Source organism: Phalangium opilio, unplaced genomic scaffold (assembly GCF_054372755.1).
Source record: "Phalangium opilio isolate 3A_F unplaced genomic scaffold, DU_Popi_V2 ptg000009l_1, whole genome shotgun sequence".
Lineage (NCBI taxonomy): Eukaryota > Metazoa > Arthropoda > Arachnida > Opiliones > Phalangiidae > Phalangium > Phalangium opilio.
In genome coordinates this window covers 2,401,151-2,418,159 of record NW_028324146.1, presented here as the reverse complement: position 1 = coordinate 2,418,159, position 17,009 = coordinate 2,401,151, and positions in this window count along the sequence as shown.

The window sequence follows — 17,009 nt, the reverse complement described above, 5'->3', positions numbered from 1 at the left end:
CCATCCTTTTAAAATACACGAACGAAAAATACCACCTCACCACAATTCTCTCACGTTCACTCTCCCTCCCTTCAATGACGAACGAAAAATTTTATACTGCCAAAGGCAGAAAATAACCATTTCCTCGGTTAGCTCTGACATAACCATTTCTTTGGGTAACTCTGACATAACCATTTCTTTGGGTAACTCTGACCACATTCCAAATCGCGTAAACTACTGCCACGACCACCACCACCACCACTCCCACAGGCTCGCGGGACAAACTAATAGCCACATCGTATACGATGAGGCTAAAAAAATTGAAATGAAAAGATATGAGGCTCTAGTACAGTTTTTAGCCACATCGTATGATGAACATCTACGATGTGGGTCTTAGTTTGACCTGGCCTGTTGGTGGTGGGGGCGTCGTGAAAGAGAACTGCCTTAGACAGTATAAAATTTTTCGATCGTCATTGAAGGGAGAGTGAATGGGAGAGAATTGTGTTGAGGTGATATTTTTCGTTCATGTATTTTAAAAGGGTGGGGATTATGATAGTTAGGTTAAACCATATACTCTCCCTTAATAATTCCTCTCACCCGTCGACAATAAGAGTTTGACAGCTCCCCTCTTTCAACATTCAAAGAAATCGAGGGAAATTTTGAAAGGAAAAGCAAGTATTTACTGACGTTCTTTTTAGAATGGTCTTAAGGCACCGGGATAGTACAATTATTGGGTATTTTACCGAATTCTTTCTCTTTCAAACTCTTCTGGCCATAAGTTCATGTTAGAAATTTATAAGATGCGAAAATTATGCGTCGGCACAAGTATATGTCATAAACTAAAACTTTCTGTACGTGTATTAATTGAGCGTTAAGTACTTGTAAACTCATCGAGGGGATAATCACTAAAACTATCTGTTCTTCGATTCGCCGGAATACTACAATTACGGCATAAGTAAATTTATACTGGTAATAATTTTATCACTGTTTAGGGTAGGGCATCGAGGGGCTATTCACTGTGATTTAATGCACGGTAAATCATTTAAGAATTGTAAGAGATAGCGCTATTCACTCATTAGGGTAAGGTATAGAGGAGTTATCCACTCATTAGGGTAGGGTATAGAGGGGCTATTCACTCGTACGATGGGGCTACTATTACGAGCCCTTGGGTCGTCTTGTTTAGAACCTGTGACGCTTTTAGTCGAATTAATATAATTCGATGTAGGAGAGTGCAGGAACATGAATTAGAACCGGAGTATACGCTAGAGGAGCTCGAAAGATCCTGAAACCGTTAGCAAGGGCTCTGATGCTACTGTGGCGGCCTGTCGGAGATAGAACCTAGCTGTTTGCCCCTTACTTGTCATTGGACGTTATGCTAGCGAATCAAAACGCGATACACATACAACATCACAGTATCTTTAAATTATTATAAAAATGGCGCTAAACAGAATGGGTTATTTCGTATGTTAAAAATAATAATATAAATAGTTTAAGACTAATAATTGTTTTCGCTACTATTTTCGTATTTTTTGTGTGTAATACCACTAATTAAAAAGTTTTCAATAATAGTGGTTATTAAAGATCTCGTATATTTCTTTAGTGATTTCTCAAATATTGGTAAATAAACACGAAACTAAAATGCCCTCCCCTTCTCAAAACATACCAAACAAATACGAAAATCTCGATTTCCGTGACTGTTTTATAGGTTTCCGAAATTCCTAGTGTTTTATGCGTATACTTCTTTTAAGCGTTAGGCATATACGGGTAATCATTTTAGCTCGGTTAAAGGCTTCGCATCGAGGGGCTATACACACTCACATTTTCCGTTAGTGTCGCACTAACACAATTGTAACAGAAGTTAATAAAAATTTGATATTTAATTTAAATCTATTTAAGCTAGAGTCACCAAAGTATATCTTTCGCTACAAAGCCTCAGTGTGGACCGCTGACAATCGAATTTTGGAATTCGAGTGCTTAGAACTGTCGATTCTAATTCAGGGAATTTTAAATTAAAATCGAAGAATAGTAATTATGCTTTAAAAATTCTCAAAACTATATCAATCGCTACAACTAACACACTAAATTTATTTTCAAAACATACCGTGATGTACTATCTTATTTAGTTTTCCTGTATCTAGTTCAGGGTTTGTTTTCATTACTTCAAAACACCAGACTTCCCCTTAAAGCGATCCGATTGGGTTATGGGTTAATTCTCCATTTATTATAGAAAAAAATATACATGAACGAAATGAAAAACGTATTGGAGATAATAATAAAGGGGGGCACGTAAGTAATAAAGTCGTATCATACACATCGATTACGGAGACATTACTAACAAGGTTAATAACAAAGGTGCGCCAATAGCTTATGACGGCAAACATAGAAATGTGAACGCAGTTTTTCTCCATAAGTAGAATTATAAGTTGGTGAAAGTGCACTTTATAAAATACGATAAAGGGTAAGAATTGCCAATGCTTAACCTAATGGAAAAGAAAGTAGTACTCTGAATTCATATATGTTTTCGGAGAAGAAACAAAGCGTATCCAACTGTTCCTAAATCAGAAAATATTTTGGTTTAAAGAGTGATTCGTAGACTTATTCATCTACATAACAAGCCTCGTATATTTCTTCCAATATCTGGTCTGATAAAGGCAGGTTTCTATGTCGGAAACACCAGCTGCAAGTTTCGGTTGGACGAAAAACCATCAGTTTGTGTTTATGGTAAAACACACGACATATGTTCCCTTTCAGATACCAATCCTTCCACTGCAATAGATTTTGGAGATCTGGCACAAGCTTTGGACGTTCACTGTCTCCTTAGTTCTAGAACTTCCAAGTCTAAAATGGAAAACGGCAATCGAAAAATTCGAATTGGCATCATTGAGGTAAGAAGAATCGATCTGTTTATGCACTGCCTCTTTTACGTATCAAGGCCAATATCCACACTTATCAAGAGAATTGAAAGGTTATTTTAGCATACGATAGTGAATACCTTAGTGAAATCATGGAACTAATGCTAGCGTTAGTTAGTTCCATGGTGAAATGCACGAGTACGATAGGAATTCTTATTGGGAATTTGTACGATGACGACGTCACGGGGAGGTATTACACTAGACGTTTCTGACACTGCGTTCGCTGTTGGCAAATCGGAGCAAACGTGTTCCCAATTCACAGAAAGGAATATAGACTTCTACTCCATTATCATCGTTAGGTTTAAGATGAACGCGGCGATCGGCTAAGGTTACGAGTCTAGCCTCCCAATGGCAGGGCTTCTACCAAAGGTTTACGCAATTCCTTATAGGGAATCGATCAACTTATATACCCGAAATTTCCAAAAATTGTGAAAAAGGCACACTCTTAGGATTCAAACATCAACAATAGTTAGGCCGATGTTTAAAATGATTTTAGTAATAACGTTTCTTAAAACGACTTAACTAAGGTAAATTACTGACGATTGAAATAATTAATATCAACCATATTTATTTAATTATTTAAGAATAACCACATGCGTGGGTAGATAGCCCCCGTCTCGACTTGAAGAGGTTTATTTTGGTCTCCCAACTTGTTATAATTATTTTTCAGGAAACATTACTTCTGGAAATCACTAGAAATGTCATTCGAACAGCGAAAGAAATTTTTCAAACCTTCGGCAATGTTAGGTAAAAAGATTACAAGTTTATTTATATTATATAAATACCGTTCGTTTTTTACAGCGTCGAAGAAATTCATATATCGAAATACGAAGTTGATGACATGGATCTATTTACTGAAATTCCCGAAGTATGATATTTAGATGCAAAATTCTATTATTGTTTTAATTATTTTAAACGCACGTAGAATATGGACATCTTTCTTGTTCCGCTCGATTACACCCTCTTGAGTAGATCCGAGAATTTTAATATCTCGCGTCTGAGTACCGTTATTCGAAACACTTGGACTTTCATCATGTCACCCGCTCCAATTGCCATCACGAAGTCAAGTTTAAATTTCTTGAACATTCAAAAAAACGTGAGTACTTTAAACTTAAAAAAAAGAGGAAATAGAACGAACAATTGCAATTAACACTCAAATACTTGCATTCATGAGCGCGAAGGAGACGCGAAAATTATTCCAGTAGATTTGTTCTGTCGTTGATTTACTCATATCATAAGTTTATCATGCCTCTAAGTACACAAATATGGGTTACGACTGGGCATCTTCCGCAGGCTACTGTGACGTCAGAACTCGTATAGCGCTAAGATCCGAAGAGGGAAAATTTTGAAGTTCCTGTCGCGGTGCAGCCACCAAACGGTCGAGACGATTACTAAATGGGTCACATCATGAAAATATCATCCAACGAAATAAAGGAGTTTCTTATAGGCATTGGGGGGGGGGAAGAATTTTACTTAAGCAACCCCAAAATCCCTCTCTCTCTCTCTCTGGTGAGATAGAGGCGGTTTCAGTCCTGAAACATTCTAAAAGGGATAAAAGGAACGCTAGCCTAGACAGTACAATTTTGTATTGGGTTTCATTAAAGGTAGCCAGATAAACACTATTGCCATAGAAGTAGCAGCCATATCTCTACTTAGAGGCATGATAAACTTATACACATATTAAGAACAAAGCATATTCAGTATCCCGTAAAAGCCTATCAAAATATAATATCAAACGTTAATCTTTGACGTTGTCCTGAGATCGAATTTTAGGGCATTATATTAAAGAATAGTCAAAACAATTTTGTGAAGAAGTACGAGCGAAAGGTATAATGAGTCGATATTACCAATAGACGCTCTCACTTCTTGGTAATAGGTGAAAAGATGTTGAATATCTTTAATGACCAATTTTTTTGGGTCAGGTTTGCGTATGCTTTGTCTTGTGCTTAGTTCTAGTCTCAGTAGTCATGTCTTGGCTCACCACCGTTGAAATCGCAAAGAGAAAGAAACAACTATGGTCTCGTTTAAGAAGAGCATTTTTCAGACACGTTGAACATCACATATGGAACAATACATTTCTATTCTTTTTTGAGCGTAAGCCTTAAACAATCCGCTTCATTGCAAACTAAGAACACGATGAATCATGTTATCAACTTATTTATGTTGCAGCTTACTCTCGTATTCCATTGATTGGCAAGTGGAAGGTAGTTTGCGCGTGTTGGCTTTTCTGCGTCATGTTTGTCAACATCGAAATCTCGAGTTACCTCAAGTCCGAATTCTCGGAGATAAGCTACGCCAAAATCGAAACCGTGCAAAATCTGATCGAACAACGTGGGAAATTCAAGATAGGAGTTATTCAAGGAGGCTTAGAACAGAGATTCATACAAGAAAAGGTACCCCTGAACTACATTACTTAGTATCAAAAGTTAACGACTTCTACCCTGAGAAGTATAATCAACATCTCTGTTAGCATAGCGTTCAATCTTCAATGAATGTGGTAACGATAAATATTTCCTCGCGTGATCGCGTGCTTACCTATCCTTCTATAAAATGGTCATTCGTAAATATAAATTTGCTCTTGTTCTTTGAGGACTTTAAAATTTTATTATTTAGTTCAATTTTCATTAAATATAAGTTATTTACTACCAAACTCTGAATCAAGAACAACGTGTAGGAACAGAGCGCCAACCGAACCGTTTCTAGGCCTACATTCTATTCGTCTCTTCCAATCGAATTCCACATTCTCTTGCAATCGAAACGCGGCATCACCGATTGGACAGTAAAGCGCGCAATTATTGGGGATTAAAGGGACTGTAAAGTTGTCGGCAGGCCGTTGAGTTCTATTTTTTGAAAAAATCAGATCTCCCTTAAGATTGGTTTTGAGCCACCCCGCTTTCGCGTTCCTCCAGTCCTCATCCCCAGAGTTCGAGTCCCCCGCTGTGTTTGCTAGAAGGAAAGACTTTCGTTTCGCTTGCCCCGGGTGTGTCGACGTCAATAACGACATTTTCAAAAATAATCCAAAGGTCCGCCGACTACTTTACAGACCAAACAAAAATATCAAAAATATAGTCTGGAAACCCTATGGAGAACTGGTCTTACTTCTTTGTTGCGTAGGCAACGCTGTTAGCCAGCTTCTTTATCAGTTCCTATCACACCACGCCCTCTTCTTTGACGTGGTGTGTGATTTGAGTTACCTAATGAGAAACAATCCAAGAACCGCTGTTTCAATAGAGCAAGCAAGACATTCTGATCAAAGAATTGGTGTTCGGCATGAAATCCACCGTTTATTTTCAACTAAAAAAATTCAAAAAGCCGGCGTGTACGAACATTTCAATACTCTGGAAGAAAATATTCGCCCCATTTTACCAAAGTCTTAAACAATTTTGACTAACAAAGATGAGTACTTCTCAGGATAGAAAGTCATTAACTGCTGGAATAATTAACAAAAAAAAAAATTACCAGTAGTCTATAAATTATACACTAAATATAAAATTATATCTTCAAGCGCAATTAAGCGTTTTGCAGGCAAATGCACAACAAACAAATCAGTAAATGTTTTGAGTCCCCAAAGTACCTTTCCTAGAAATCTTAAATTTTACAGGGAATTTCCTCTTCTGTGGCAGTCTTGAAAAATGGCAGTCCAATATATCAAAATGATTCCTTACGAAATAGCTTTCGTACATTTCTTCAATATTTAGCTTGCACAGTTGCTATACTCAATGGATCAAGCCAATGTAGAATAATTACTTGTTCATGCCAATTTGCTGTACTTCTAGAGTTCAACGGATTCAAGCTTCGCTGTGTTGGAGGAAATTCTGCAGGATGAAAAATATGGTCGTCTAGTGTCGATTGAGGAACTATCCGTCGGGAACGTGTTCGAAGCCATTCAAGAAAGGAAACTGGTCTTAATCTCCGGCTCTATCGTCGTCTTGAGCCTCATGACTCACCGATTTTACAACACAGAGAACCTCTACGATTGGAAAGAGAGCTACTTTACATCGCCCCCCATCGACAACAGCTACGCGGTTGCTCTCTACTCGAAACACTTTGCCGGAACACCCCTGGCTAAAATGGCTAATAAGTTGTAAGTTTCCAAAGAATATTACGATTTTTAAGCGACACACCTCCTATGCCTATAACGCTTTAGTTTGGAGACATCAGGTGAGAACGATCACCTTTTACATTTCTCTTAATGGATCATTCCATTAATTACATACAGAGAAACCAACACACAGGGGGAGGTCACCATCTTACGCGAATGTAGTCTGGGGATGTCGACTTCCCGAAAAAAAAACCGGTTTCGGTTAAAAGATTAATTTAAAAGACCGGTTTACCCATCCAAAAAACCGGTTTTTATCTGGCAGTGTCTGATAAATGTTGAAAAATAGTATAAGACCGCATATTAGTACCGATTAGGTAATATCGAAAGCCGTTAATTAATGCCAGACGTTGATGACTTCTTATCCTGGGAAGTATTGGACACTAAGGCATTATACAGGGTGTTTCTGAAAAGTCCATCACAAATTAAGGGGCGTGTTTATGGGACCAAACTGAGCGGAAAGTACCAAAGAACATGGGGTGTACAACATTTTGTTACGGAGATATGGCCTTCCAAACATTCGCCCCTAAAACAAGGAAATATCTAAAAATGAGGAGTAACACTTAAGACCGACTAACCAGCTTGTTTAAAATTACTAGACAATTTCAATAGCCTTTAATCGAACAATTGATTTCTACCTTTACTAATCAGAAGCGTATAAATGAGTAGAAGTATGCCTACGGTGGTAATGTAAAATTAATCCCAAGTGACATGATGTTTCAAGATCTTCCCAGCACCAAGTAAAATGGTTCTGATTGAAGGGACTTTTATTAGCACAGCGTAAACAACGTTATTTTCAGGAATTAGTCCAAATGTCCACGGGCGGCATTACAAAAACGAGGCAGTCTTTCGAATGATACTTGGACATGTTGGAAGATCCCTGGCTTGTTCCTGTTATCTCAAACCGTAAAAAGCTACGCAAATCTTCATCATCACGGACAACACTCTTGTACGTTAGGTATGACCTTGAGAAAACCTAAAAGGACATCTCGAATGTATTTGAAAAACCCATCTCCAATTAAGGGGCGTGTTGTTTGTTTCCAACAGAGTAAACTCGCCCAGAGAACAATTACAATGCAGAGCCACGTTTCGGCGTTAATGGCCCACAAAGGTGGTCCCAAACAAAAGAACAAACTTTAATTTGTTTCGTTCAGTAAGTATTTCATGTGTCATAGATAAAACGCCATGATTAATGCACAAAGAAAATGTTATTGACAAGTTTTCGGACCGCGATGCTGAAATGTGGTGGTGCACCATCGTGCATGAACCACATTCTGTTTATTAAACCTAAGGGTACGTCTTCGAGTAGTTCTGGTAAATCGTCCCGTAAGAACTACAAGTAAGCCACACCGTTTAACCTGGGCTCTAGGAAATATGGCCCAATTAAATTGTCACCCACAATACTACACCACACGTTTAAGCTGAATTGTACTTTGTGCATTCTAACGCAAGTTGCGTGTGGTTTTTTCTTAATCAGCAAACCAATTGGCGGCTGCTTGTTTTTGGATCGTCCTCGAAAATAGTGAGAACTTCGCCTATTCTTAAAAAACAGAGCACTAAAACAGAGCACTATGTTTTTTAAGAAAGGAATAAAAGAGGTTTCACGTACATGTGTTTGTTTTATTAAACTCATAATTCAACGAAGTCTGTTACAATGCCTTTCTTCACAAATGCCGAATATGCGGATATGCACCTAATGTATGGACTAGCCGAGGGGAATGCCGCTGCAGCTGTACGCTTGTATCAGGAAAGATTTCCGCAGAGGCGACTACCAAATCGACTGACGTTCGAGGCTGTGGACAGACGTTTGAGGCAAGATGGACGAATCCAACCGGCTGGACCTCAACCTAGAGCGAGAGCCATCCCAGAGGCCGTAGAAGACGAAGTTCTCACCATTTTCGAGGACGAGCCTGAATCAAGTATCCGCCAAGTTGGTCGCCGATTAGGCGTAAACCACACGCTCGTGTGGAAAATCCTCAGAAGCCACCGGTTTCATCCTTTCCATGTTCAAAAAGTTCAAGGTTTGAATCCAGCGGACTACCCACGACGCACGGCGTTTTGTCAGTGGTTTCTGGCTAAAGTAAACGATATCGATTTCCCACGGGATTTGTTGGTTACTGACGAAGCTAACTTTTCACGGGATGGTATTATTAACTTACATAATAAACATCAATGGTCCCAGCTAAACCCCCACGCAACTTGCGTTAGAAGTCACCAAGTACAATTCAGTTTAAACGTGTGGTGTGGTATTGTGGGTGACAATTTAATTGGGCCATATTTCCTAGAGCCCAGGTTAAACGGTGTGGCTTACTTGCAGTTCTTACGGGACGATTTACCGGAACTACTCGAAGACGTACCGTTAGGTTTGGTAAACAGAATGTGGTTCATGCACGATGGTGCACCACCACATTTCAGCATCGCGGTCCGAAATTATCTTAACGCGACCTTCCCTTTGCGGTGGTTAGGTCGAGGTGGACCTGTGGAGTGGCCTGCTCGATCACCCGATCTGAACCCTTGTGATTTCTTTCTTAGGGGCCACCTGAAAGACTTAGTTTATCAGACTGAAGTGCCCGATGTTGAAGAGCTACGTCGACGAATAATTCACGGCTGTCAAACAATTCGCGAAACTCCAGGCATTTTTCAACGTGTAAGGGAATCATTTGTAAGACGTGCTAATGTGTGCCTTAACGCGGGTGGTGAACACTTTGAACAATTTTTGTAACTAGTTGCAATTAAATGTTAAAACTTGTCAATAAATTCATTTTCTTCGTGCATTAATCATGGCGTTTTATCTATGACACATGAAACACTTACTGAACGAAACAAATTAAAGTTTGTTCTTGTTTTTGGGACCACCTTTGTGGGCCATTAACGCCGAAACGTGGCTCTGCATTGTAATTGTTCTCTGGGCGAGTTTACTCTGTTGGAAACAAACAACACGCCCCTTAATTGGAGATGGGTTTTTCAAATACATTCGAGATGTCCTTTTAGGTTTTCTCAAGGTCATACCTAACGTACAAGAGTGTTGTCCGTGATGATGAAGATTTGCGTAGCTTTTTACGGTTTGAGATAACAGGAACAAGCCAGGGATCTTCCAACATGTCCAAGTATCATTCGAAAGACTGCCTCGTTTTTGTAATGCCGCCCGTGGACATTTGGACTAATTCCTGAAAATAACGTTGTTTACGCTGTGCTAATAAAAGTCCCTTCAATCAGAACCATTTTACTTGGTGCTGGGAAGATCTTGAAACATCATGTCACTTGGGATTAATTTTACATTACCACCGTAGGCATACTTCTACTCATTTATACGCTTCTGATTAGTAAAGGTAGAAATCAATTGTTCGATTAAAGGCTATTGAAATTGTCTAGTAATTTTAAACAAGCTGGTTAGTCGGTCTTAAGTGTTACTTCTCAGTTTTGGATATTTCCTTGTTTTAGGGGCGAATGTTTGGAAGGCCATATCTCCGTAACAAAATGTTGTACACCCCATGTTCTTTGGTACTTTCCGCTCAGTTTGGTCCCATAAACACGCCCCTTAATTTGTGATGGACTTTTCAGAAACACCCTGTATAGTATCCATCCCTGCAAGTCAAAATTGCCTATGGCAATCGTAAAAGAGGGTCAAAAGTTTCCTCCCCACTAGGAAAACTATCTAATCTACTGAAAAAATTCCACGCCGAGAGACTGTGGCACTCAAACTGTGGGGCGTGTTCAAAACTTCTTCAGCGCCAATCGTTGAAAAGCCGTCTGGCTAGAACACCATGAAAATCCATTACAATCCGTGGACCTAGGACCCCACACTAGTTTGACCGGAATTTCTAGCAAACTCTATTAACAGTTGTTCTTGTCACCGTTTCTGATTCGTTACCTCAAACCACAGGACACACCTTAAAGTTTCGTTTCTTGCCCGCTGCTTGCGCGCAAATCAGCCTGCCAACTCAAAATGAGGGAAATGCCGTAGGTGGCGCGGTGATCGGACCTAATAAGAAGTTGGCTAACAGAGATTGTTCCGGATATGGTTAGAGTCCAATACTTCCCAGGATAAGAAGTCATAAACTTCTGCTAATGCCGTTTCCCATGCATTGGCATACTAGAATACGCCAATGGTAAATTAATCCATACATGGAGTAAAGGTGGTCCGGGACTTTGACGCGTGGCGTTTTCACAGCACTATGTGAACCCTTTGTCAGTTACCATAATGAAGTTGACAGATCTCTAATCCCTTTAGTCCTTACCAGCATATTTAATCCCAAAAAATGGAATGACCACGGTCTACTTAAATTTAACATTATTGTTAAACTTTAAAAATTAACTTTAAATCACTGAGGCAATTCATACGATGGTATAATTTGTTTCCGCTTCTGTGGAAAGCTAGAAGCCGCAAAACGCGCACTACTTACTTTAATGCTTTACTTTGAGGAGGCTAGATATCGCTAGCAAAAACTACCAAAAACCAATGAGAGCACCAAGTAATGTTCCCATAATGAAACGCGTATACTCTACCGAAATAAATAAAATAAATAAGCATAATGTTTTATGCTTATTGTTCAGGATGAGGAATGCTTTTGAACAACGTTACGGTGACAAGATAGCCATGCCCGTGTATTTCACACTGGGATTCTTGAAATGGACCGAACCTGTTTCAGAGAGCTCAGAGCTGACTTTCGAAGGAGCTAAAAGCGTATTGCTCCTCTACGCCACGGGAAACATCATCGCGATTATCGTTTTCATCATTGAATACACAGTTCAAGTTTACAATTTGTGCTTCAAATAACACAGTAGCAAGTGATATTGCAGTACGTTGTTTAGCTTCGATGGTGATTATATAAACAAGTTGGGAAACCAAATTAAACGTCTCCGAATCGAGGGCTATCTATATACCCACTTAATTTACTGGATATGCAGCTATCGCTATAAATATAAGCAACTAAACAGTCCTTGAAATTTTAAATAATAAATTATAAATTATTCAAGTGTTATTAATAGTTCCAACAACTCTACTGGACTGTATACACTACCCTCTCATTTACACCTCAACAATATTCTTATTTATCCGGCATGATTGTTAACGTTTCTCCATACTAAAGATATTAGACGCTCAAAAAAAAGGATATGCAACAAAAATTGGAAGCATGTCCGATCATAAATATAACCGCGGCGATCTAATAGCGGTCACGATTTACAATAGAGGATTATGTTGTAATATGTGGTAATAAATAAACGGATTGCTTTGTTGCTTTAGCTTAGATCGTTAGACAAAAAGATTAATATTTAGTTAAATGTACAACCACTATCTTTCGTATCTCAACTTATACTGAAGACTGAGTCACTTACTGTGATAACAGCCTTTCTCACTCCTCTACTCGATCATTAAAGTTCCACTCCTATTAGTGTCTTAATGGGTCCTAGATTCTTGATGTCATATACCTGAGATATGGCTTAAAATATCTGTGCTACTTCTGCTTCGGTATTTGCTAAGATGTAGATGACCGAGTCATTTACGTAGACGAGGATGAGTTCTTTCTCTGGTATGTAGTAGGAACAACTCATTCTCAAAATTTTGCTAAATCTTAATTTGCGAAACATTCTATCCAGCTCGCTCTTCGCTTTGTGGTAATCCGTATATGGCTTTAATAACTATGAAAAATGTACCCACTGCTCCGGCACGATAACCTGAGATACGTTTCATATATTGGTTGATCTAAGGAAGCATACGTCGAAATGTGCATGTGTCCATCTCAATACACGACGAACCTCAAAATAAATTATCGGATTTAGGAGAAATTCACCACAGTTGAAAAAGATTCGTCACAGTCTGTGTCAGGTTTTTGGTTGAAACCATTTTTTAAGAGTCGTGCTCTGTATCGTTTTTGGCCGCATAGACCCAACGACAGCCTATTACTTTCCTCTTTTCCGGAGTCGTAACAGTTGTAAGGACGTTTCTCTCTCTTAGCATTTTGACTTCCTTATCCATGGCCTCTGCCCATTACAGGTTATCAGGTGAGTTTTCCGCTTCGTCATGAGATTGTGGAATCGTCACTTGCGTAAAATTAGCATCATATTGTTCCTCCGCGTTCGTCTTCGAAAAATTAAAATTTCGTTATGCCGATCTCTTGCTAAGTTTGTTCCAAATACTATTTCTATTCCGGTCTTGACCTTAGGCGTTTTCGTTCAGAGTTACGGAAATATACATCCAATTGTCCTTTCGTTGCCCCTGATTTTCTTTCTACTTCTTTCTTCCAGCCCTTAGGGAGTCCGCCATGATTGTCTTCTGAACTACTACTTGATGTTTCTTCTGTTGTTGAGTCTGTTTCATCTAGCTAGGTATGGTTTTCATAACTTTTTTCTCTTCCTCATTGTGGAAAAATTCCAATCAAACAATTTAAAATTTACCAACCCCTTAACAAAACAGATTTGGAATGCTTGAACGACCGCAGAAAAGTACAAGAAGACGCTCATCCTATCCAGAGCCTCACCGCGAAGTACGTAACATGTGCCTGGGGGAGCTACACGGCATTCTCCAATCTCCTAGGAATGAACCTCCCCTTACGCGGAGGAACAAAATTCGGTAACGCGGCTCTTTCGGATCCTTGGGATTCTTCCACCTTAAGATATTCTTTAGATAAAACTATTCACAATACCAAAGATTATTTTTGTGTAAGGAACAAAGATCTTATCAATCTGGGTAGCTTTCGCTTGGACTATTTAAGACGCCATGTATCTGTTTTTTTACGAGGAATGTTTTCTATTCTCGCGGATGCGGCGAGCTCAGCCGCCGGCGGCTCGGGAATCGGGATACCACTGATACATAGCCAAGGCTTAGTGTAGTTTTCGAGTCTACTATTATTCGCTGGTGAAATTTTAAAAATTCTTATAATATTTAGTTGAAGACGAAACGAAAATTTTAAATGATCTTATTGGCTCACTTAAACTACATTTCGATGACGTTCAGGGTTGGCAAGTTTTTGCCAGGGGTGGAAAAAACCGCGGTTTTTACCTGGTAAAAACCGGGTGGCAAAAACTAATTTTTCCGCGGTTTTTACCGCGCGGTTTAAACAAGGTTAAAACCGGTGGCAAAAACCATTTTTTCCGCGGTTTTTTCCACTATTTAAGGTTTTTTCCAGTTGCTATGTGAAGTATTTGACTAATTATTCGTTAAATATTCGCGAAAAACCTGGCAAATTTGAATACTAAAAATTTAATAGAGTAATAACCACCTGAAATTTAAAAATTAAAAATACTATTGTTATTTTTCTAACATAACAATAATAAACATCACGAAAATGCACTTAAAACTCGCTAGTTTACTACTTTGTAACCATGAATTTAGTTTTTGCCGGTTTTTTCCGTTTTTGCCGGTTTTTACCGGTTTTTTCCACGTGTCCCGGCAAAAACTAGTTTTTCCCGGGTTTTTGCCAACCCTGATGACGTTGCGGACGGAGATTGCAAAAAATTCGTAATTCCTTTTTACCTCTGTCACTATGACCCGCCTCTTCTTTCATACCCCCCCCCCCTCTAAAATTACATCTATCCCTGGTACTACGTAAATAAACACGAAACTAAAATTGGTTTTCTGAATTTCGTAGTGTTTTAATGCGTAGAAGTGCAGCAGAAGTTTCTGTTTATCAGGGATAGATAGACTTTTTTAAGACGGAATGGGTAACAGGGTTATTCGGGTGCGCGTCCTAGTCCACGACCCCCTTACTCGTGACGGAGGGGTATGAAAGAAGAGGCGGGTCTTATTTTTGTTATGGCGTTGTATGTATATCCGGGTCAAATAAACGTCGTCTGCCCCTTCGTCTGCCAAGTTGGAATTGGGCTCGGATTGTAATTTTTGAAATAACATTGTTTAAAAATGGAAGTTACACAAGACATAGGGCTTGCAACTGAAAAAAAACGGGGAAGACCCAAGAAAATTAAAAAAAGAGTTAGAATTGAGTAAAAGTCTTCATAGATATTACAGCACGAACAGGTTTTAACCAAACACTAAGCTCACAAAACTCCTGACCATTCACTAAGCCTTGGTTAACTTCATCAAATTCGTTTACAAAATCATGAGGATAGTAAAAATGATTGGCTTAAGAAAGAATTAGCGAACACTTTTCACCTTTACAGATGTACTCCAAATCCAAAACACCGGCACCAAATTCACTAACTACCTTCTTAATTGCTATTAAAAACAATTCCCGAATAATTACCGGACTCTCGCATTTAGACGGCTCCATTTTGAGCCCCTGTGAAGACGCTTATCTGTACAACCATAGCCCACTCGATCCGCGCTCTATAGCTATAGCGCGAGCAGCTTGCGTAGTGACGCGCGTGATCGAGGGGGCTATGGTACAACGCAAGAGGGGTCGTAGTCATGGCGACAGAGGTAAACAGGAATTACGTATTTTTGGCCCTCCCAGTCAGCAACGTCACCAATACGTAGTTTTTGTGAGCCAATAAGGTAATTTAATTTTTTGGTTACGTGTTGAAGGAAGGGACTATATACTCGTCTATGAGTCGGACTGAAGTAAAGGCCAAACATTGTTTATTCCGTCTTAAAAAAGTCTATCTATCCCTGGTTTATAATTACACTTTCGTGGAGTTAATTGAAGGTAATGGCTTTTTGGAAGTTGAATTTGTTTAGAACTTAATTTAATGGTGTATAGGCAAAAATCGAATAAAACACGTCGCGCTGTAGGCTTTAGGATCATGAGAGTGAAGGCAACTTTAGCTTGTTTATGTGTAACGGGAATCATACGCCTTTTAATATTTTATTCGAGTGAGAACGGAACGAATGACGAGGAACTAAACGTCCTTGAGTCATAAAACCTACTAGTAAACCTTCTGTTAAAATGGTTAAACTAAAGGCTAGTACACCGTGCGGGTAATTTCAAGAACTAAAGGAAAAATAACTAATATGTGTTTTCAAAGCGAACTTTAATGAAAGAATATTGAAGATATACCGAAAGAACAAAATACAAAAGTACAAAACTATCCGCTGTAATATTGCATAGTTTCTGCTGGTCAAAAGTAAGCTTAATTTGCTTTTAAGAGAAATACTTCCATTTTGTGAATGTGTATATATGGGCATTGATCGGGGGGGACACGGCGAAAAATATGTAATTCCTTTTTACCTCAGTCACTATGACCCGCCTCTTCTTTCATAACCCCCCCCCCCCTCGAAAATTACGTCTATCCCTATACTACGTAAACAAACACGAATGTAAAATAGGTTTTCTGAATTTCCTAGTGTTTTAATGCGTAGAAGTGCAGCAGAAGTTTCTAAGCGATTTATAATTACACTTCCGTCGAGTTAATTGAAGTTATTGCTTTTGGGAAGTTTAATTTGTTTATAACTTAATTTAATGATGTATATAGGCAAAAATCCAATAAAACACGTCTCGCTTTTTGGCGCCTTGCTGTAGGCTTTAGGATCATGAGACTGAAGCCAACTTTAGCTTATGTTCTTGAGTCATAATAAGTACAACGGCGAACTATATAGTAAACCTCGAATTACCTTGCGGGTAATTTCAAGAACTAAAGGAAAAATATAACTAATATGTGTTTTCAAAGAATATTGAAGAAAGAACAAAATTCGAAGTAAAAAAACTATCCGCTGTAATATTGAATAGTTTCTGCTGGTCAAAAGTAAGCTCAATTTGCTTTTAAGAGAAATACTTCCATTTTGTGAATGTGTATATATGGGCATTGATCTTTTAAGAAAAAGTGGCCCAATGTTTGTACTGAGTTTTGTCAAAATGTTTTAGATAAATTATAGTTAAGAAAATATATAGTTAAACTTTCCTCCTTTAACAGCTCGAATTTTGAACACTTTTCTAAAAAACACATTTTTGTTTTGGTTTCATGAAATGAATACTTTAAAGGCACATTATTAGATTCAAAATCACTCTATCCATAGATCATAACCACTAGACTAACAAGTAATCTAGAGAAAATTAGAATGAATTATTGATTTTTCTATTTAAACCTTTAAGTCGAAGTATAAATGTTCCGATTGGATTATGGAT